This window comes from Astatotilapia calliptera, chromosome 18 (genome assembly GCF_900246225.1).
Source record: "Astatotilapia calliptera chromosome 18, fAstCal1.2, whole genome shotgun sequence".
NCBI classification, from domain to species: Eukaryota; Metazoa; Chordata; class Actinopteri; order Cichliformes; family Cichlidae; genus Astatotilapia; species Astatotilapia calliptera.
In genome coordinates this window covers 29,845,065-29,869,326 of record NC_039319.1, presented here as the reverse complement: position 1 = coordinate 29,869,326, position 24,262 = coordinate 29,845,065, and the positions used below count along the sequence as shown (strand labels likewise).

Sequence of the window (24,262 nt, the reverse complement as noted above, 5' to 3'; positions counted from 1 at the left end):
TTTAACTTTTTCTCAAACTAGGCGTTACCTTAAAAGGAGCCTTTCTCTCACATTTCTCTGCTTGTGTGTGTTTTTGTTTCACCTTTTTGTTGTGATGCTCCGGACGCCTTTCCCAACCTCCACAAGTTCGTTGGCCCCAATTTTATGAGTTAAAAACTTCTCTTAATTCCTCCTCTAATTCTCTCCTCGCTGTTGTCTGTTTCACAGCTGCTGATTCGTGCTGGGTGTGGTTCCCATTACGTATAATTTTGCTTCGGCCGCTGTGCTTGTGGGGGCAGTTGGTCCAGGTCCGCAGCTTCCTGTATTAACACACTAAGAGATTTATTTAATTTCATTTTCATCACATGTTAAACAGATAAGCAGGCAACACGCCTACCTTGACAGCGTAAACTGCCCGCCAGTCTCCCAACACATTCCTCTCTCTACTCCTCCATAATTCTCCACTACACACCTCTTAGTATTTCTCTTTTTTATTTTTATTTTTTATTACACCACAGAGTAATACACCCAATTATGCCCGTCTATCTCTATGTGGCTCCAAATTCCCTCATTATTTAATTTTACACTCGTCAGGGGACAGGCACACAACAATTTCAACCACTGAAACGAGGAATTCAACCTTTTTTATTTCTTTACTAATCTAGACTCAACCTTTGTTCGCAAAATGTGTCTTGTTCTAGTCCAGAATAAATGTGAACCCGTGATTACACTGCGGTTCCAGTGTTATTCTGTAGCTAAATGCGGGAGTCCTCAGTTCCCAAGTTGCCACCTTAGCATCCAGACACCGCTGGTCCTGGCCGCGCGTCCACGACCAGGAGGGTCGCCACACCTTGAACAAAATTATTTCCACAGGTACACTAGGCATCAACCTTTGATCCTAAAATGTGTCTTTGCTCTAATGTCCTCCTATTCAAACACATCAACCGTCACTGTCACTGTGTTCACACTTCACACTCACAAAAAACACACTCAGAGCGCGCCTCACCCACAGCCAGAGCGCGCCTTGCACTCACAGCACGTTTCACCATCAGTGAGACACACAGAGAGCGCTTTTCATCAGCAGAAATTTGCACAGAAACCTCTGAGCTCAACTGTTAAAATTCTTTTGAAGCACAACAACCAAAGATCAAAATACCCCTTTCTCTGCGCTTAAGCCGCCACAATGGGGCAAAATCGCATTATAAAAGTGATGCCTGCGTCCCCAGAAGTTATACCAGACACCATAAACCAGGTTTTGCTCTATGTACTTCTTGGCAAGTAAAATTTTACTTTGTTTTATGACCGCAGCCCTTGAGACTCGACTGACACCATAAACCACCGTCAAACCTCTATTCAATGTACTGAAACCAGCACCACCCACTACTGCACTTCACGGCCGTACCACTGGAACACGCCCGTATCATAAACCAAACCTACGGACGTGTTGCGCTTTCGCCGTTGCCAGTGTTCAACTGCACCGTGAGCCAGCATCTGCTTTTCCTTAAATCAATTTCTATTTCATAGCCGCATGAGCAAGGACTTAACCGACACCATAAACAAACTTCAAAACCTCGACTTCAATGTACTGAACTTATGGCCGCGTCTCCAGAAGAAATTCTAATGTATTATTGCTACAGAAGCCAGTCTTAGACAAAATTAAATGTGGAAGGTAAAGTGGGCTGCAACTAGCTCAACGTAGTGTATTATTAGTTTCTCGGTAGAAGCAGTTCATTTAACACCCTGGAATTCAGCCTCAACTTATGTTGTTAGTATCTTGCGCCAAAAACCAGACACCGACAAATTTAATGTGAAAATACGTATAACTCAGTGAACAGATTAATTTGGAAAGCCCAATATGCACATTTGGTATTTATAATACAACAGGCTGTGCTTACCTTTCTGTTTTAGGCCGGCCCTCTGTTCACCTCGCCTCACGATCTCACCAAAGGCCAAATCTGCACCTCCTCAGCACACCAAAGATCCGGGTCAGGGCACCAAGTTGTTGAAATCTCCCAATTCTTTGAATCTTTGGGCTGAAGGAAGGACAGTACTCGGTGTATAAATGCTCAATCAACAATCATTTATTTCCATACATTTCAAACTTATGAGCATTAGAACCATCATGATGGGGAGACCTGCCTGCAGAGGGTCACAGCAAGTCTCAAAATGGTGACGGGTTACACAGCTTTTTATACTCTCTAGTGGCCCCCACCTGGTCGTAAAAGCCTAAACATTCTTTCTCTCTTACAGCGCCTAAGTTATGACCTCGGCTCCCTGTCTTTCTGCTCTTCTGAAAGGTGGGGGTCTGGAATGTGGTCTGTTTCTTCTATTATCTGCACAAGGTCCTCTGCACACAACATTCTCTTCATGATTCAGCAGTAAAACATGTCAAGAAACAATGTAATACATTCAAAAGTGTTGAGTAATACAGGTCAAACAAATAGATCTGATGATTTTCACACTCTTTTAAGTCAGAAGTATAATGCAAACTAAAACCACATACTAATCACACACTCTATATTAAAGGGTATAATATGATCTACAGCAGTTAACATAATTCAACTATTTTGATTACATATATAAGGTAACATATAATAACAGAATAATATCACAAGCGGTAAAAAGGATGTCATATTCACGGATGCAGAGAAACATTGCACTGTTGGAGTTGTTGTATAAATCCCCACCCAGCGTACGGAGGAATATTATTTGTAATGCAAGCATGTATTTTATTAATGCTCTGTGTGAGATATCGCTCAATGTTTTGAAAGGTGTTATCCCGCTGACTGATCAACAGTACAGACAGCTAAAAAAGAAAAAAAGTAATCAGGCTGGTTGCAGACAAAAAGGTCAAACGTTTGAAAAAGAGAAGATCCATCAACCAATCTGGAGGATTTTTGCTACCATTATTAGGGGCTGCCATACCCTTCATCACTAGTCTTATAGCAAATAGGTGAAATGGAGCACACACAGAAAATGTTTTTGGTCCTGCAGCATCAGTTGGACATGTTAAACCATCAGCAGCAACAACATACAGGCTCCGTCAGACATGTAGAGCAAAACGAGCGAGACAAAGCTATGGTTGAAGTGCTGCAGCTGCAGATTTGGATGTGTATGAGAAGGCTAAAAAGTATTCTGCCATTCTTCAGAGATACCGTTCACTTGTGAAACAAGGCGTGAGTGGAAAAAAATGTGCTAACACTATCTTTGCCTTCTGAAACCGGTCAGGATGCATCTGACCGCCAAAGCAATGTTGGTGGCGACAGACAAAACGACATGTTTGGGATGAGATTTTGTCCTATATGGCAAAAAGGAGCAGAAAAAATGCAGAGCTTATTTTAACAGCGCTCACTCGTGCGTCGGGAGTTTCTTTGAATGATAGGGGTGAGATTATTATTGACAACCAGAGAATCAGAGGTTCGCATCTCTATGATTTGATCCAAAGTGCAACAGCAACACGTAGAGCAACAGATGTTTCATGGCCTGCAGGGTGGTCGACATTTTTAAAAACACTCGCCCACTTAAATGTTCCTCTGTCTGCTTTTCCTAATGCTGAGGTGAGGAGGACTATTAGCCAATATAAAGGCGACACTGGCGACCCGAGTGTTGAAACAAATGGTTTGCACAAGAAGCGGTCACTGAGCGATCAAAGCTTATTTACCACACATAAAAAAATCAAGGCAGAGTAGAAGCGGGTGGATCGATTTTTAATGAATTTTAAAATTATGTTTGTTTTTCTTATTCTTGAAAAAAAGATCATTTACCCTCGCATTTGTTTCCCTTTTTATATACTACTTATGTGTTTTTTTCTTATTTATGTCTATATTGTTTTGTTAAACAGATGACAGTTTTCCCCTTTTTACTTTTTGAACTCTGTGCTGATGTTTAAAGATTTTATTATTACTAAATAATGTTTTTAACAATGAGGTGAAAATAAATATCAGATGAAACGATATTCTCTTCTGTTATCTTTTATTATTTGTTACTTGAATCAGTATCCGCACTGCACACAATCAAAGTTATTTTCAAAACATACAGAAACAGGTCTTATTTTGTTAACAAAATGACAAACCATTGCATCGTTACAAACAAGGTTATCACTGTACATATTAATTAGTCTTGAATAAGACGCTCCTTTTTGGACATGACATAGAAAAAACACACAGTGTTGTCCGCAGGTTACCGAAAAGTCCTTCTGAACCTGTCTCCCAGAATACAATATCCGAGCGGTGTTTATTAAAAGAAAAACTTTTATCTCGGGTGAAAACTTATCAGGTGAGTTACCGAAGCTGTCAAAAAAGTACCCTTGCTTGTCTTTTGTGATATAGAACGCCAACCAGTGCTTCCCAGGTAAGTCTGATGGATGATGCCCATGCATGGATATCTGATGGGCTTTGTTGGCAGCTGGTCACATGCTAAGACACCTAGAAGATGAGCCCTGTTACTAATCCTTTTAACAATGCTGGTTAGTTCTATTGTATTCATTTTGAATCTTTAGTAGTCGTCCAGCAGCACTTGTCTCATATTAGATATTTGGATGACTGAATCAAATACAGAGTAACACACCAGGTTCATTGTTCGGGGTAGCGGATTTCTGAAACGGGTTTCCAGCCTCACGCTCCCTGTTTTAACTAACGATACATTCCCTGAATGTCCTTCATCAGCTTCCAGATTGAAACAGAATAATGTGTAGCCAAAGTCCTTCTTGCGCCTTGCCCACCAGCTTGCACTGTAGCAGAATGGCCCACGCATCCCGCGGCCAACGCAAGGCTGTTGCTATCCGCTCAAATGATTCAAAATAAATCTCCACCTCAGTGTCACGAAATACAGGGACCAGACGACTATTCCTTCCTACATCAAACTGTAGGTCTGTATGTGACAGTGAAGCCACCACAGGAGGGGTGGAGGCCTGCTGGAGTTCCAGCTGTCGCAGCTTGACCTTCATCTCCGCCTCCACTTTCATCAGCTCAACCTCTCTAGCCCTAGCCAGTTCTGCGTCCAAACGCCTAAGCTCTATCTCCCTCTTCAGCTGGAACTCTCTCTCGCTCTGCTCCTTCTCCAGCTGGAGGCGAGCTAGACGGACTTTGAGCCTAGCATCCTGCTTAGAACCCTCTGATGACTGGGCGGAGAGTGGATCAAAACGGGGCAGCGTCATAGGCCCCCCCTCGGGCAACCCCTGGTCCATAGGTGTGGACACTGCTGGTTCTACAACCTGGCCTCGAATGGGAGGCGCCGCACTTGGTCCAGCCGGACCGGGTGTGCTCGGAGGTTCTTGCATTACAACCACCCTCTTCTCCAACAACCCGGACACCAGAGCGGCTTTCAGCTCGGCTTTGCGTAGACCAGTGGAGACACTGATCCCGTAATGTGTAGCCAGCTCATGCAGATCCCTCTTCCTACAAACATCTAGCAGGGCAAGCGACGGCTCTGCTGTAAACCCAGCAATATCAAAAGTGGCCATGAAAGCCCAAAACGGCCTGCCAAAACACAAGCAAACCACTAAAAGGCCACACACACACACACACACACACACACACACACACACAGGCGAAAGAGAAATGTGTTGTGTCAAAAGTCAACCATTAATTGAAAAGCCCACACTCCCCCCAGTCCTGCCTGCTCAGAATCTAGCCTATTCTAGCTTCTGGAGCATACCAGGCTCGAGGCCACTTTAAAGGCGAATCATCAAGCGCCAAAGGCACCGACAAGCCTACCCCCAACAGAGAATTAATCCCCACCCGGGTTTGCTCCGAAAATAAAAAAGGCAAAACAAAAAAACGAGTGTCCGAAGGAAGAGCAAATGCTCAGCTAGACACTCCCCTGTGCTAGCCGAGGAGAGCAGCAGTTGCCAAATGACCTTCACACAACACACAAACACCTGTACGCACTTGTAATCAACCCAATTCCTTTCATTCCAATCCCGGACGAGCCCCCACTTTGTTACGTCCCCTCTTAAATGCTAGGCGATGAGGGTGGGGGACAGTAACAGTTAGATCCAGGTAGAATGAAAAGAACGCCAGGCAGAGGTATTTAATATAAAATAGATCTTTATTGTAAGAACACACCTCAATAATTATAAATGGCAACAACAAAAGGAGACAGCACCGCTGCTTTAACGAGAAATCAGGGAGGTCAACCCAAAGTGGTATTGACCACTCAACAAAGAAAGCAACAATAAGGCTTCAACAGAAAGAGACAGCAACGCTGCTAACAAACAATATCCAGGCAGGCCACACAAACTAATGAAGGCCGCCGTCACTCATGGGCAATCACTGCTCAGTTAAGCACTACTCACACACCAGAGCCACACACCAGAAGGCTGGTCACACGCAGCAGGCTGTTCCACACCTAAGTCAGTAGCACACTCTGACCAGCACAGCGGAAAACCACCAGAAACCTCTCCTTTCCACTTCCACACTGCTCTTCTCCAGCTTATATCACCCCTGAGGGTAATTGGTTGTAACGAGAGCAGATGAGCAGCAGGTGTGACCTAAAGGAGAGGGCAGGGGCAGAGAGAGACAAGGGGAGGGGCCAGAACGAAGGAGGAGGAGAGGGAGAAGACAACACCACGCCCACACACTTCCACAGCCTCCCCGGATGTAACAGTGTTGTAGACAGACATCCTTATTTTTTAAAAATGGTGTCTTATGGGTCGGAAGTGGAGTTTGACAAACACCTTCCCGTATAAAAAGGGTATGTGTTGATTTTGGTCGTCTATCAAATCAATTTCTATGTCATCGATTAAGGATTTGGAGACCGGTGTGTAGTGTGGGCTGTCAAATTGAAGAATGGCTCCCGGACGGTCATCGTCTGTTATATTTATTGCTCTTAATAGCCGCGCATGGGCGTCACCCACAAGCTGGTAATCAGCGATATCTGCATAAATAAAAATGTTCTATTTTCCGCCGTATACGTCTGCAGGATGTGGTGCGTATGTGTTTTTATAATGAAGTACAAACAGGTCTTCTGATTTGAATCCTAAGATTCCTGCCAGTCTCCCTCTAAATGTGAGAACTGTGCCCCGAGGGCCCATAACACTAACATAGTTACTAACTTCACTGTATTGTGTTTTAATGTCGGTGTTATGTTTTAATGTTTTATTATCTGCGCCACAGATGCATAATGCCCCACAGACAGCTCAATCACGGTTATGGACAATGCTCCATCTTTGACTGGATCATAAATTTCCACTCGCGAATCTGATTGTGGAAAAGACAACCATAGTCTTGGGTATTGAAATTCTATAACACCGACCTCATACGGTTCATTTAAAACAATAGGTTTTGCTAGCTTTTGAAGGAAATTTCCGTCCCGGGTTTCCTCCGTGGCGTGAGCGATAAGCAGAGTTTTTCCCTTTCCTTATAAGATTCCTAATTATTCAAAGTAACACTCAGGTATGCCGTTCAGCGGGTTAGTTACAGCGCCGGGAGCAGTTAGGAGAACAAAGTGACACATAGACTGTTTCAGCCTGCTCTCCCACAATCAACTCAAAGGTTTATTAGTGTACAACAGTTTATATAGAGGAAAAAAAGGTTCGTGTGTCAGCAGGTTCTCAGTTCAAACCGGTACAGACCAAATAAGGAAACGTCTTCCTGCCTTCTGAGCAAAGAAGTATCCTTTGTGTAGTTTATCAGTTCAGCTACAATTTATGATCATCAGCAAAATACACTCCTAGACATAGAATACAGAGTTCTTTCATTAGTAAATTCTGAAACAAACCACCTGGCTTTTTAACAAGCTCTTTTCTAAAAGATAAGGAAGGGAGGATGGGAGTAAGGAAGTGGTCTCGTCTCTGTGGTATTTTCTTACACATCAATACATGGGTCAGAGAGAAAGAGAAAAACAACTAGTAAATGGGCCTTATTGAGTAACAGTTTTCCTGTATAATATTACTACAAAACAATATCCTGTAAATGCTACCATGGTATCAAAATATCACAACAGCTTTGTTCTAAAATTAGATTTCTTATTGCCTGGATAAACATGTGCTGAAGCATTCGAGAAGAGGCTCACATAAAAGCCTGCGTTGTTGTTGTTCGTTTTATCCATTCCTTCCTTCTTTCCTTCCTCAGTCTTTGTCTAGTGCAAAATGAAAGTATGCAGAGCCACGGCGTCTCTGTTAATCACGCTTCAACGATGTATTTTTCAGGGATCCATGAATTCAAATGAGAAGGCCAATCGAGCCATTTGACCAGCGCTAACTTTTTTCGGTCCTCTTTTTTTCTGCCAAGTATTTTCTCTATTTTAAACCTTTTGTTTTTGTCAATAGTCACCTGCTGTATCTCAGGTTCATAAAATACACCTTTCACTGCAGCTCCTGTGAGATCCTCTAGTTTGTATACGGGAGGGTCTCTTCCTAAACGCTCCTTTATGGTAAAGTACTCGTCTGTGTAGGTCTGATGGTGACCCTTTCAGAATATGCCTCGTAGTTTAGATATTCTCTCTGTATCGCCCACATTAACTTTAAAAGTCACCGGTTTTTGGGGTTTCATTTTGTACAGGGTGTTAAAGACTGCTTTCTCATTATCTTTGCACACCTCGGTGGGGGTCATTTTGATAGAGCTGTGATAAGACAGGTTATAGGACTGTACAAGATCTTGGATCACATTAACATATCTTGGCGAGTTAACTGATGTTAAGTATTTCCACATTTTCCCCTTTAAGGTGCAGTTAAAACGCTCTACCGCAGATGATTTCATTTCACTAAAGGTTGAAAAATGTGTGATGTTATGCTGCTCCATTAGTTTTTTAAAATGTTTATTATAAAATTCCTTCCCTAAATCTGTTTGGAGTTTTTCAGGCACACGGCCCTCTCTCAGAATATCACCAAAAGCCTCAGCAACAGCCTGTCCTGTCTTGGTTTCAAGGCACCTAACCCATGCATACTTAGAAAACACATCTATGCATGTCAATAAGTAACTAACATTATCATTATCCGCAGAATATTCACGCATGTCAACCAAATCAGCTTGAAACTGTTTGTCAATCCCGTTAACCAAAACTCTATTTCTGTATCCTTGCATTTCTGTATCCTCTATCCTTGCAGGTTTATGAAGAGTATATGTGTCATCTCCTTTTAAAAACGCTCCACGTCAGGTAATGACGGCTTTAAGCCTGTTGCCTCACTGACAGCGATACGGAGCTTCTTTACACTTCCTAAACCCCCTGGGTGTGCAGGGTTGTGATATATTTTTCTCAGCGTGTTTTCCATAATCACTTTGACCAAACACAAATACAAATGACGAGAAAAAAGTGTTAGCATACGTTTGTATTTAATTTTCTGTGTAGTGCACAGTAAGGTTTTTATAACAGATGTACATTAATTCTTGTGTCTCACAGAACAGTAGTTTCCAATCATGTGGAGCAGCGCTGATTTAACTCCGCGGGTGTGATGATTGGTATTTAGCAGGTATCCGACATTCTCATCAGTGGTGCAAACAATGTGCGGCACTGATCTAAGTTCACACAGAAGACGCTCTGCAGTGCTGATGATTTGTGCTTTAGCCTCACTGGCGCTGTATGAGCAAACAAACAGACGGATGGTCGGGATGAATCGGGGCGTCCGGAGCGTTTCCATCACCTCATCATAGTAGGTCTCGAAGAAAAACACAGGCAGCTCAAACAGGCAACTGTGTTGTAACTGGCTGGGGTGACCGGATTGGCATCCATAACATATCTACTGCACATACTCATTCAGTGCCATCGACAACAGGTGGAAGGTTGTGAGTTTAATGTTGAGTTCTGTTTCCTCAGACGGGTGTGATCCTGCAGAGTCCTGTGAGCATCCTGGAGAGGGGGGCGGAGTCGGTGGGGTCTGGATTTGCAGTGCTGGAGGGGGAGACTCTGAGCGGTCCACAATATGGCAGATGTTGTCTGTAAAAGAAATCCACACATTGCATTTTTTAAAAATATTGAGTATAATGCCAACGTCTCTCACACAGAGACAACCTACACTTTTTTTTTTTGTTTTTCAGTCCTCAGGGTTTTTGATGATTTTTGGCCTGAACATGGCAGAAGGTAAACCAATCTTCGGGCCATGTGCGAGCTGATCATATACAAGACGCTTCCTAATATTCTCATAAGAAGAGTTGACCTTGTCTCTCTTCATTGTCTTATCGACCTCATTAAACACCCGCTGCAGTGCTCTCCAGTCTGACCACTGAATGAAAAACAAATCCTTAAACCATGATAAACGTTCTTCAAGGGTGAGGGGGTATGGGTTCAACCTCCAGCTTTCAAGGCCCCAGAGTGAAACCTCTGTAACGTTGAGGTTTCACCCGGTGCAATTGTGGCTCTTGTAACCATAAATGGTAAGTTGCTCTTTTGTCACACAGTACATACACAATAGATGTGTTTGCAGGTTTTAGTGCAAATTGTACATTGCTACATTGTTTTGAATTACCCTCGGCCCGCAGTATATGTGGGCACCTGTCAAAGGTCATTTGGATTTACCAGACCGCTTTGAAAACAACATGAAATCTTCACAACATGAAACAAATGAATGTCTTTGTTCAGCCATGACTGGATTTCTCCTTATCCTTCCTAAAGGCCGTTATAACCTTGCACTGCCAGTGGTGAGCTGCACCAGCTGTGGCCTAATATGGTCCCCCTCAGTTAAGGACTTCCAGGGTGGTGGATATTGGCCTGGCACCTTAAATTTCTGCACCCTGTTTTCAATGGATGTCTTTCAGTCTTTCTATGACATTAAGAAGCTGCACCTGGGATGTCACTTAAGGCGTTTGTCAAAGTGCTGGATGAAAGAACAGCCCATTTTGGAAGGGTGAGTTTCTAAATTTGTCAAGTTTAAGGAAATTGTGCAAATCAATGTTTATGATGACTGTCCTTGAATATTCTGTTGTTTGTCCTCTACTTAAAAGACTGGCCGAATATCAGCTGATGCCTTCAGTAAAAGTTTCTTGGAGTGGAGTGCTGTAAAGTGTGAGGTGGACAGGATGTGCAAGGAGCCATGCTTTAGCTGCCCTGCCTGCACTCCAGACATGCTCGCCATGTCAGTTGATGGAAATCGCAAGCTTTATCGCTTTCAATCAAATGCAAGGTACGTTATGCATTGTGGACATAAATCAAATATGGATTTGTACAAAAATTGCATTTTGATGTTTCTTTTCAAACAACTGTCACTGTGTTCGTTCAGCACTTCAGAGCAGGGGAACTTTGAAGGTGTCTTCATTGAGAAAGATGAGGAAGTTGCTGAGTTTGTGAAATACATCCAGAGACACACAAATGATGTAAGATACACATATATATCAGTGCTGTCAGCGTTAATCTTGTTAAAATGACATTAACGCCATAACCATATACTCATACGTGTGTGTGTGTAGATACATATTTGGATGGGTGGATATTTATTTTGTTTTTCTCTTGGTGTTGTCGTAATACTATTTACTTGACTTTATCTTAATGCATACTTCATTTTGAGTAGCTCACACTTGGAAATGCGAGGTATACTGCAGCTTGTAGTCTTGGATAAGTTTAAGACATTTTGTTATAAGGTTGAATGAATTCAGCAGTCATGTATTGTGACCTCCTTTCTATAGATCAAATGGGGAGGTGTGTTTCAGGATGGGGCCGGTTCTACAGTTGGAGAAGAGGTGGAGCAAGTAAACAGTTTCCTGTCTAGGGCGGCCATCACAACGAAGTACATGTCTAAAGCAGGTGTGTGTCTGTGTGTGAGATTGCACTCAGTCTCCTGCTCATTCATTCTTATTTGTATACTAACTGAAATGCAGGGCGAACAGACATGCTGAGCCTCCTGGCTTTGGGCTGGAACAAAAGGAAAGTGGAACAACTGGGCCGCACTTTGAGCCAGAGATATCTAAAGGTCATTTTTTCAACACCCATTTTAATGTGTGTGGTAATGGGGGGAAAACACCAGTACTCTAAAAATGTCCATATGAATGACATTTATTAATGTATTCTTAGATCATAAGGATCCTTAGAGAACAAGTGGAGAGCCTGAATGCGAGCAGAAATGAGCTGGGTGTGGATGACGACACACTGCAGCAATGGGCGGCCGATGTGCAGCAATGGGCTGAAGGTGATTCTCAATATAATGCACTCGTGTATAACAACAGGACCCACCATGGCCTCATTAAAGAACTTAGAGTTAAGATCTTTCTGACAGTGTCAACAAACAATGAAAAATACGCCTTGTAAAAGCAGAATTGATGGCAGAGTTGTTGCGTTTGATCAAATTGGATTGGACCTGGGTTGAAGTGATGTTGTACTAGTTGGTTTTATAAAGCTGAACACCAACATACTTGTTATCTCATGATATTGCAGCACATGAAGGCTCCAGATGTCTTATAATGAATATCATCAAGTCAGTGATTACAGAGTCCACTGTAGTTTGGTGACTGTTACTCATCCTGTATTCTGATTAATATTCCTCTCACCTAGAAACAGATCAAACTGATGGCAGCCTTGGAGCGTTGCAGGCACGAGAAGAGGAGCTTGTCGTCATCATCAGAGTGCGAACACAAAGTCTTTACAGAAAAAATGGTGTCACAGTTTCTTTGAAATGGACCGTTTGATGCTCAGTTTGTACAGCTTGTACAGCTACTTTGTAAACAGAATAAAATCAGATCCAGGTTTGTTTAAGCTGGATGTGATTTGTTCTAGCAAACAAATTGATGAGTGTAGATTAAAATGTAAATATATGCATTATGTGAAGGTGTTCCTTTTTATGATTATTTACAGATAGCAACAAGAGGCGACACAGAATTCACAAGGTCATCTTAGATGAGAAGAAACGCTTGGCGGCTGCTGTTGACGACTACAACAAGCTCGCTGAACCAACAAAGCAAATCGTATCCAGTGATGCCCTCATGCAGAGCGACGTTTGGCCCTGGCAGAGCACAAGTGAACGTAAGCTCTTGATTTCTAAATATCCTTTTTAAACAAACTCCCAGTATCTGAGCAGTAGTTGGATGTTTTGTTCTTGAATCATAATATGCTCCTATGTTTTCCCATCTGATGTTGTTAAACTGTAGCTGCTGCTGACCTCCGGACAAAGAGAAAGGTCTTTGAGAAGGTGATGGCTGTGAGGCGCCTGAGAGAGGAGGAGATGATCCTTTGCAGGGAGATGCAGAATCACTGGACAGTGTTGCGAATGCGATCTGTGGTGTTGGGGACAATCTCCTCAGACTGTAAGCACATCTTTTATTTATTTATACGTTTGGTGATGAATTGATTGAAAATAATAGCAGATGCTAAAGTCTTACTGGATCTTTTACCTATATTTGGGTTGCTAGCTAACACTACCTTCTCCCTTAAAAAAAAGTTTAATCACATGATCCTAATTCCTTGTGTTTATGAGGTGAGGTTTGTTTGTTTGTTTTACTTATATTTAATAGTTTTGTTGTTTTTACAGCCTCCCTTGTTGGCATGTCGGAGGATGCACAGAAAGGACTCCATAGCCTGGTTTAAAACAACAAAGTGAACTGAAAGCTGAAATGCTCAAAGTAAAGGATGTGTACAAGAGAATCCTCAGCCACCAACCACTCCTGGAAATGGACTCGGAGGAGGAGGAGGACGTTCCAGACGATGCTGCTGAGAGTGATTTGAGCACTTGTGATGAAGACTGATTGTGTCATCATTGATGTTATGTTTGCTAGAATAAAAAGTTAATCACATCTGTTTAATGTGATTTTTATAATGTCTGTTTCAGAAATTGCTTATCAACAGACATTTTACATGTTGAGAAGAAAAATGTAATTCCCTTGGTGCAGTTGTTTACCCTGAATCAGTCCCAGAATGCACCCGAGCCAGTGACTCGCCCCAGAACAAATGACATTAATTATCTAGAAAGACAACCGTGATCTTTTACAACCGTAAAAGAGTAGGAAACAAAAGATAAGGAAAGGTACTGTGGGGTAGGAAAGAAAGGCCAGAGTCGTGCAAAATGACCTCCAGCAGGCCACAAATATGCAAGTCTGTTCAAACGGTCAGATACTGACTCCATGAGGGTGGTATGAGGGCCCGAGGTCCACAGGTGGGGGTTGTGCTTACAGCCCAACACCGTGCAGGATGTTTGGCATTTGCCAGAGAACACCAAGATTGGCAACTTTGCCACTGGCGCCCTGTGCTCTTCACAGATGAAAGCAAGTTCACACTAAGTACTTGTGACAGAGTCTGGAGACATATTGGAGAACCTTCTGCTGCCTGAAACATCCTCCAGCATGATGGTTGGGCAGTGGGTCACTAATGGTGTGGGGTGGCATTTCTTTGGGGGACCGCACAGCCCTCCATGTGCTCGGCAGAGGTAGCCTGACTGCCATTAGCTGCTGAAATTAGATCCTCAGACCCCTTGTGAGACTATATGCTGGTGCGGGTGGCCCCGGGTTCCTCCTAATGCAAGACAGCGCTAGACCTCATGTGGCTGGAGTGTGTCAGCAGTTCCTGCAAGACGAAGGCATTGCTGCTGTGGACTGGCCCGCCCGTTCCCCAGACCTGAATCCATTTGAGGACATCTGGGACATCATGTCTCACTCCATCCACCAACTGCACCACAGACTGTCCAGGAGTTGGCAGATGCTTTAGTTCTGGAGTCTGGGAGGAGATCCATCAGGAGACCATCTGCCACTTCATCAGGAGCATGCCCAGGTGTTGTAGTGAGGTCATACAGGCATGTGGAGGCCACACAGACTACAGAGCCTCATTTTGACGTGTTTGAAGGACATTACATCAAACCAGATGAATGATTCTGTATTGCACTGATCAAGGAACCAACCCAATAGCAGCTAAAGGCATCCTCTTCACATTACTTCACTCAGTAAGTTTATACTATGTTTAATGTGCATTTTCTTCATCAGTTTAGAACATAACATGTTAGCGCTCCCTGGTTCTTTTTGGAGACAGATCCTGAGACAGCAGGCAGCTTTGGAGAACTCATGCCAGCTGTGGTCATTAAGGAATACTTTGATTTAATATTGATTTCATGACAACTATCCTCAGGCACATATTCCTGGATATACACAATGACACGAGTAAACTCCCATTTTAGAATCATTGCCTTCTTTGATCTGACTTACTGCCTCAGACATTGGACCTGTGTCCCCAAAACTACAGAGAATCCATGACACTGGGTAAGAGGCCTTGATCATGTTATAAGTGAGAGAGTTTGGTGTAACAGTGGTTGAACATGCCAAATCAATCCACAACATACTGCCATTCCCCAGCTGTAACCTGCATCTGCATCAAACCAAAACCCAGTACCACAGCCACATGATAGACATCCAGATGAGGGTAAAGGGCTGTGTCATGTTGCCAGATAGCTTCATCCCAAAAAGATCAACATTCTTCAAAAACAAAGGTTTGTGAATATTTGCTGTATTGCCAGGCCTGAACCAACCTGTTAAACTTATCAAATTATTATCATAGATATGAACCTATTGACTGAAACAGAATAATCCATTCAAGCCTCCATCATCAGCCAAGATCACTGTTAGTATTCAGATTATTTTATCTCTATTTTCCTCTAGAATGTTTTGAAAATCAGTATTTGATCAACAGACTTTTTAAAAGTGTATTTTGATCCTATTGTTTACGCGTGTAATTGCATTTTTATTGACATTTTGACAGGAAAACCCTTAATCAAAATGTATCTTTGGTATCTAATAATAATAATGTTAACAATAAAAGTAATGTTACATATGCAATATGCACACAATAATGATGTGCAAACAAACAAGAATAATAGAAAAAAATGACAATTAAAAGAAAAAAATAATACCCTGTATATAAAAACCACATATGACCACGACTCCAAATGTGCAATTGTCACTGCATCTAAACATGACAGATGACATATTACAAACAGGTAGAAACGTATAATATACAACATGTTGTGAAGCTGGTACTGGTGCAGTTAGCTTTGCTTTAGGCTCCCATACACAGCACTGCTGACCCTAATCACCTCATACAAGATGTTACTTACTTTACGTGCAGTGCAGTATTGCTTTAACTTGCAATATGTTACAATAGCCAAGTCACTTCTATATTTATGAGCATGTAGACAATAATGTTGGCTGATATGTAAAACTATGAGATATCGAGTGCTGGGAAGATATTATTGATGGATCAGATTCATGAGTGTTTTATGTACTTAAGCCACAGTTAGAGAGTGAAACAGAGACTGACACTGGTTAGAATTGTACAGTAAATATCTTATTTTGAACTTTTATGCTGAACTACAAACTGTGAACTGTGCGATCTCTGCGACCTGTGGTGCCTGGTTTACTGTGTGTAAAACTGCGCAGGTTCCCATGTGTCATCCCACACTTTGCCACTGTCAGGAGAAAAACACAACAAACAACAACCACACACACAAAATAGGATCATTTAGGTTGTGACATATGACAATTTTTTAGGATGAAATATCTTCTATATTCATGTCATGCTTTATACACCTTCATTGTAATATAAATGAATCAAATCAAGTCAGAGAGTATTAATATATGAAGCAGACGTCAAGCAGGACCACAGCAGCAGCCACGATCCTTCAGAACCTGCTGGATGAGAGAGCACAGAAACTCCAGGGAAGAAGTTTAGTTAGTAACATGCATGAGAGAGATAATCCCATACAGCTTATGACAAAATTTGATCCGAAGTGATTGATGGCCCTAATCACGACCTTTTGACCCCCCGCCCCTCCCCTCCGTGGGAAACCCCCCGCGTGACGAATCGTATCCGGAGAAAGGGGGGCGAACCCCCCGCGTGACGAATCGTATCCGGAGAAAGGGGGGGGGGCGAACCCCGGAAGCGCGCCATCTGTTGCTAACCGTAACGAATTGCACCCCGAGAAAGGAGGGGGGAACCTCCGGAAGCGCGCCATCTGTTGGAGGGGAATAAAAAAGCAGAGAGGTGGAGCCCCGTCACAATTTCTAAGGCACAGACACAAGATGGATTTCCTTCTGCAGCCCCGCAGCGTTCCTGTGTCCGATGAGATCTGCTCTCCCAAAGAAGAAGGCTTTGAATATGACATATTCAAATACAGCATATTTACTATGGAAGACATCGATCCGGACCTTATGACCCTACCGGAAATACTCCGGAAGTGTCTAGTCATTTTCAGACCTGTTGCGTCATGTTCCCTAAGCACAGCGGTGATGCAGCAGCTGATTCTGTGATGTATAGAGAGACAGAGCGGATGTAATTTTACTTTCTTAAGCTGCACCGGCGTTTGTAATGGAAATAAAGAGTGACTTCCTGTAGAGATTTCAATAGTAATTTTATTTTCCTATAATACAGACGCTGTAAAAAAACCTTTAAGATACACCATAGCTTGTGATGAAAAGAAGAACTTTCTATCCGCTTGTAACCTACAGACTGCCTATGTGTAAAAACGGATAACTGTCCCTTAGTGAATACTACTTTTCCTTTTGAGAGACTGAAAAACAAACCAGCGACAGGCGATCTTGTTTCACACACACACACACACACACACACACACACACACACACACACACACCCCGCGGGACCAAGGAGGAGTTTTTTTTCTTCAATACTTTAACAATAAGTTTTCTCAATAGATAGAAAATGATGACGCTGAGGAGTCAACATCCGATATTATCATTGCTTGTAACCCGGTAAATAATTTCGTACATCTCCCCATAAAACAAGTCTTAGTGGAAAAAAGCTCATATTCGAATAAGTTTATTCCCCTCTGTGGGAAAGAGTTTTTTTCTCAGAGTCAACCATGAGGCGAGTTTTGTCAACAGTAAGAACAAGGTCAGACAACTGTTGCCCATTTGGTAAAACAAATACCCGTCTCAAAGTCATATTTTACCGTTGCAGAATGTGGAAAACAGACGGCGTTCGCAAGAAGGCAATCAAAAAAAAAAAAAAAAAAAACAACCCTCTCTAACTATTGGTATTGTCAAGAGAAAGATGCGAAAAACAGATGCTTCGCTAGACTAGGATAAAATGAGAGAAGAAACGGGAGGGGAGTCGATATCTACTCAGCCCCTACTGTGACAGTTCTACCAATCGCGAGGAAGAATCCGTGAATATTATGTCAGCATTCCGTTCAAACAACGCCGCCGATCACACACACACACACACACACACACACACACACACACACACACACACACACACACACACACACACACACACACACCGCGGGGCCAAGGAGGAGTTTTTTTTCTTCAATACTTTAACAATAAGTTTTCTCAATAGATAGAAAATGATGACGCTGAGGAGTCAACATCCGATATTATCATTGCTTGTAACCCGGTAAATAATTTCGTACATCTCCCCATAAAACAAGTCTTAGTGGAAAAAAGCTCATATTCGAATAAGTTTATTCCCCTCTGTGGGAAAGAGTTTTTTTCTCAGAGTCAACCATGAGGCGAGTTTTGTCAACAGTAAGAACAAGGTCAGACAACTGTTGCCCATTTGGTAAAACAAATACCCGTCTCAAAGTCATATTTTACCGTTGCAGAATGTGGAAAACAGACGGCGTTCGCAAGAAGGCAATCAAAAAAAAAAAAAAAAAAAACAACCCTCTCTAACTATTGGTATTGTCAAGAGAAAGATGCGAAAAACAGATGCTTCGCTAGACTAGGATAAAATGAGAGAAGAAACGGGAGGGGAGTCGATATCTACTCAGCCCCTACTGTGACAGTTCTACCAATCGCGAGGAAGAATCCGTGAATATTATGTCAGCATTCCGTTCAAACAACGCCGCCGATCACACACACACACACACACACACACACACACACACACACACACACACACACACACACACACACACACACACACACACACACACACACACACACTGCGGGTCAAGGAGGAGTGAGACGGCAGAATAGTTTTTTTCTTCATTACTTTTACAATGGGATTTCTCAATAGATAGAAAATGATGACGCTGAGGAGTCAACATCCGATATTATCGTTGCTTGTAACCCGGTAAATAATTTCGTACATCTCCCCATAAAACAAGTCTTAGCGGGGAAAAAAGCTCATATTCGAATAAGTTTATTCCCCTCTGTGGGAAAGAGTTTTTTTTTCTCAGAGTCAAGTTTTGTCAACAACTGTTGCCCATAAAGTAAAACAAATATCCGCCTCTAAGTCGTATTTTACCGTTGCAGAATGTGGAAAACAGACAGCCCTCACAGGAGGCACCATAGTTAAAATATTTAAATTTCAACTAAATTTGTAGTAATGATCGGATTTCCTCACTTATCTACACCACACTCCTTGTCCTTGATTTCTTATCGTTCCTCTGTCCCTTAATAGAAACCACATATATAGAAACTATCCTCCCTTTCAGTTGTCTTTTGCACTTCCATATCGCAAAGCAGTTACTGTAGGTTATTTTCTGCTTATGCATTAATGTAATTAATTAACTTATTTATCCTTAAGTAAGGTAATGACTTGAGTTCTAATGCTTTTTGTCTCTTGAGTTAGCTGTCAATGTGGGATTTTTTTTCCCCTTTTGTCCAGTTAAAGCTGCCTTTCATTCTTCAACACAGCTTAAACTCTAATAGGTAAGCTTTCTTGTAATTTCTTAGTTCTGCAGGCTTCTTGAAAGACATCCGAGACTCTTCTTTGGATGCTGGCTGCCTTTTGTTTTGTTTTCTGTCAAGATGATCCCACACTGCTTCGATTATCTTGAGGTTCGAACCCTGGAGAGATCAATCCATGACTGATGCGTTGTTTCATCCAGGCATACTTTGACTACATTGGCAGTATGTTTGCGATCATTGTCGTACTGAAAAATGAAGTTGAAGCCAATCAGACACTACGTGGTATTACATGGTCGATCAAAATCTGGTGGAACTTTTCTACATTCATAATTTGATTAATTTGGATAAGAGCTCCAACAACACTGGCTGAAATCCAGCCTCAAAGCACGGTAGAGTATCCACGCTGTGTTAAAGACGGCTATAGACATTCACTGTTGTATCTCTCTTCGGACCTCTTCCATGCATATTTCAAATTTGGATTCATTACTCCATAAGACATATTACAGCTGATTTCTTTTTCCAGTCAATTTCTTGTGTAATTTGGCACACCTCAGCCTTATTTTTCTCTGTTCTCCTTCCTTAAGAATGGCTTATTAACAGCCACCCTTCCAACTCAGATAACTTTTGATGAGGTTTCATGAAATGTTTACAGCACTTGAGTTACTCGCCACGGCCATCCTAAATGCTAAAAACACTAAACTTTAATTCTAAATTACGTAATTAACGTTAACCAGAAAAAACAAGCCAAAGTCGAAATGTTGCTGAGCTGACCTGTGGTATGCTAGGTCTTCTAAAGCACGTATAATGTAAACAGAACTGGTCTTTGCACAGAAGCCTGTGGAGCTTCATAATTAACCTCAGTGTGTGAAGAGGACTCTCCATTTAATAATAGCTGTAATAAAATGTTATGGCCGACGGTGTTAAACGCTGCACTTGGGTCTAGCAGGGAAGATTTCAACTTTTCAATACGAATGAAGGCTGCAAACTGATTAGATTAATGTCTGATGATCTTTTCTGTGCTTCTTCAAGTTTGTAACACCAAACATATTAAAGGATGATGTAAGGCTCACAGGAAGAGTTTAATTAGACACACATTTACTATTTTCTTTATACTCTTTCTTTCTTGACATGTTTAATATGATTACTATCAGAGGAGAAAATGAACCTTGTGTAGTCTAAAAACTTTTTTATTTAATCAAACTGTAATGTTGTTGAACTCTGACGGACGTGTCTTTTAATCTTGTCAACAAATCCTTAATCATCTAAATCTGCCATTTATCATCTTGTAAAATGTTCCCTCTGCTTCTGTTGCACATCTCCCCCCGACACTCTCTGCTTCACCTGTCCTGTGCAGCTGGTTCAACCCCTGCCTGCCTCCTTAAACTGGGGTGTTTAAATCTCTTTACCTCTGTTGTGAACTTCACACAAAGTTTGTGGTAACAAAATCAAACTGACGAGGATCTCGTTTGAAAAACACACACACTCACGAGACAAAATAAAAACAGACTGCTCAAAGCAAAAGCAGAGTCCTCACAGCTGGTAGTACAAACACAGTGACAACATGCGTATTAGATACCCTCAGTGCCAAAAGCATAAATATGAAAAAATGTGATCACCAAGAATATCCTAAAAATGGCATTGAGGTGGGTGTTACAGTAAAGAAAAAAAAAGTAGCCAAATTTTCATCGGAAAATGTTGAATTTTAGTAAAAACAATGCTCTGTAGTTTGATACTGTCGTTACAGACAAAGCAGATGTTTAAAGCCTTTGGACGCACATTTGAAACGCACTCATTCTCCTTATCAGCTGGAAACATTAAAGCCGTAAAATGACTTTTTCAAACGGATAAAAACTATTGAACAGCAGCAATGATGAGCCTGTTCCAAAATTTGAATGTACATGTGTTGAAGGTGCGGGTCTTGTTGAATTATTAAACATACTTTCTTTAATTTTTCGTGCCACAAAAACAACAACTTTTAATTTTCTTCTGCTTGAGTCTCGGCCTCGGGTAGCTCTACTTATCATTGCTCAGTCAGTCGTCTGTTTGTGCTACTTTTTTTCAAGGAGCAGTGGATTATTGGTAAGGGTGACTTTATGTGTTTAGCTACTTAAGTGGAAGTACTGTGGAAAGTTTTACCTTACATACATAGATCTACCAGTACAGCTTCTGAGGTAACTGTTTACAAAATGTTATAATCTATTCAAAGGTTCTTTGCAATTTTACATTGATAAACATTATCCTTAACACATTTGGCCCACATAAAGTACTATGGCCATCACACTGTCATTTAGAATTGTTTAAATAACTCGTGTCTTAAGTCCTTCCATCAAACAGAAAATTAAAAAAAAAAAAAAACATGGTTCACTTTTACATCACAAAATGTTAGAAATATAAGCCGTTCATAACAACCTGAAAGGTTGGGAGTTTAAAATGCAAACCGATGGAAGCAGAAGTAGAAGACTATAATGTCTCAGAGCACACGGTGTCTATTAATGTGTAGACATGTATAAATAAGAGCTTAATAAAGATGCTTAATTTCTTAAGAAATAAACAGGTGTTAGTCACTTTTGATCTTTATCAAAAGTGGATGTTGCATCTGTGGCTAAACCCCTGTACCCAAAAAAACTTTAAAAATCTACTGTGTGTGAGGCTGTGTAAGTAAAGCTTGCCCTTCACACCTGCGTGTAATAAACCATTTGTTGGGGGTTGTGGATTTGGCACCTCAGCATTGTGAAAGTGGGGAAACATGTTTCTGGCTGTGCATAAGATTTCTGCTTACAACTTAGAATCTCAGTTCTAAATGAAATTCAGATGTTTTTTTAAGTATGGCTAATGTATTATTTGACTTCTAAGACACACACACACACACACACACACACACACACACACACACACACACACACACACACACACACACACAAGAACAACACAGAGAAGAAGAAGAGGGGGTCGTTTTACTACGCATCATAAAAACGCAATCATTCATCTTCCAACTGTATCTTTCTGTTCTGGCTTTAGAGTCATAGGTTGTTTACTGAGCCGTACTTTGGGAGTCATACTGTTGTGATACTGAGGAGAAAGGGGTAAGGTTTGATAGACTAAACCCTTACACACATAACTTGAAAAACCTAAAGAGTGTGTGAGACTGCTAGCTGTGTTGTTCAGCATTAAACTCATCTACAAATGTGTTAGTAAAGAGCGACTTGTACTTCTGTCCCATTAAGCAACGGTTTAACAAATTTCACTGCAAACTATAAAAGGAATCTGGATTTATATAGAACATAGTAGTGATGGATTAAGTGCAGGAAACACTAGTATAAGGTGTCTATTGAACAAATCTCCTTCAGCGTTCAAAATGACCAAAGTGAGGCCTACAGGCGTTTCTCTCGATTGGTTGTGTTCAGGGAAAAAGCAGCTAAATACACTGAGACTGCTCCCCATTGTTAGTGAGTTAACTCTGGATATCTGTAGGTTTTGTCAAACTTGGAGTGAACAAAAGCAGAAAAACAGTAAAAGATGCAGACGGTGAAAGTCTGGTTTATTTCATGAACACAATGAAACATTTTACAGTCCACAGAGCAAAGTAGCATACATGATCAATAGATACACATAACATGAGAAGTAAAACTCGTCGTCTTACCACATGTTATATTCTGTAAACTTAAAATAACCACAGAAATTAGAGTTTAGTGTTTTAAGTCATCTATTAAAAAACATGAGTCAACATTACTGAAGTGACACTTTAACGATGCGTCTTATCACCGTGTTTATGATGATAAAACATGTTCTCTCGTTAGTAGTTGTCAGCGCTGTCACTTGTCATGAAAATGTCCAGAGCCAGGGTTCCTCATCATCTTGACAGAAAACAAAACAAAAGGCAGCCAGCATCCAAAGAAGAGTCTCGGATGTCTTTCAAGAAGCCTGCAGAACTAAGAAATTACAAGAAAGCTTACCTATTAGAGTTTAAGCTGTGTTGAAGAATGAAAGGCAGCTTTAACTGGACAAAAGGGGAAAAAAAATCCCACATTGACAGCTAACTCAAGAGACAAAAAGCATTAGAACTCAAGTCATTACCTTACTTAAGGATAAATAAGTTAATTAATTACATTAATGCATAAGCAGAAAATAACCTACAGTAACTGCTTTGCGATATGGAAGTGCAAAAGACAACTGAAAGGGAGGATAGTTTCTATATATGTGGTTTCTATTAAGGGACAGAGGAACGATAAGAAATCAAGGACAAGGAGTGTGGTGTAGATAAGTGAGGAAATCCGATCATTACTACAAATTTAGTTGAAATTTAAATATTTTAACTATGGTGCCTCCTGTGAGGGCTGTCTGTTTTCCACATTCTGCAACGGTAAAATACGACTTAGAGGCGGATATTTGTTTTACTTTATGGGCAACAGTTGTTGACAAAACTTGACTCTGAGAAAAAAAAACTCTTTCCCACAGAGGGGAATAAACTTATTCGAATATGAGCTTTTTTCCCCGCTAAGACTTGTTTTATGGGGAGATGTACGAAATTATTTACCGGGTTACAAGCAACGATAATATCGGATGTTGACTCCTCAGCGTCATCATTTTCTATCTATTGAGAAATCCCATTGTAAAAGTAATGAAGAAAAAACTATTCTGCCGTCTCACTCCTCCTTGACCCGCAGTGTGTGTGTGTGTGTGTGTGTGTGTGTGTGTGTGTGTGTGTGTGTGTGTGTGTGTGTGTGTGTGTGTGTGTGTGTGTGTGTGATCGGCGGCGTTGTTTGAACGGAATGCTGACATAATATTCA

General features: G+C 41.4%; 1 protein-coding gene and 1 long non-coding RNA gene across 4 annotated transcripts in view; one reads left to right on the top strand and one right to left on the bottom strand.

Annotated features, from left to right (window-relative positions):
• LOC113010996 (protein NLRC3-like) overlaps positions 1–24,262 on the bottom strand; it is a 309,661-nt gene that overhangs the window by 134,707 nt on the left and 150,692 nt on the right. The gene's annotated exons all lie outside the window — the stretch shown is intronic.
• LOC113011033 (uncharacterized) lies at positions 11,005–12,002 on the top strand. The gene is made up of 5 exons (XR_003270424.1): positions 11,005–11,035; positions 11,132–11,225; positions 11,535–11,635; positions 11,727–11,818; positions 11,920–12,002. It is a non-coding gene; the product is annotated as an uncharacterized LOC113011033 (long non-coding RNA).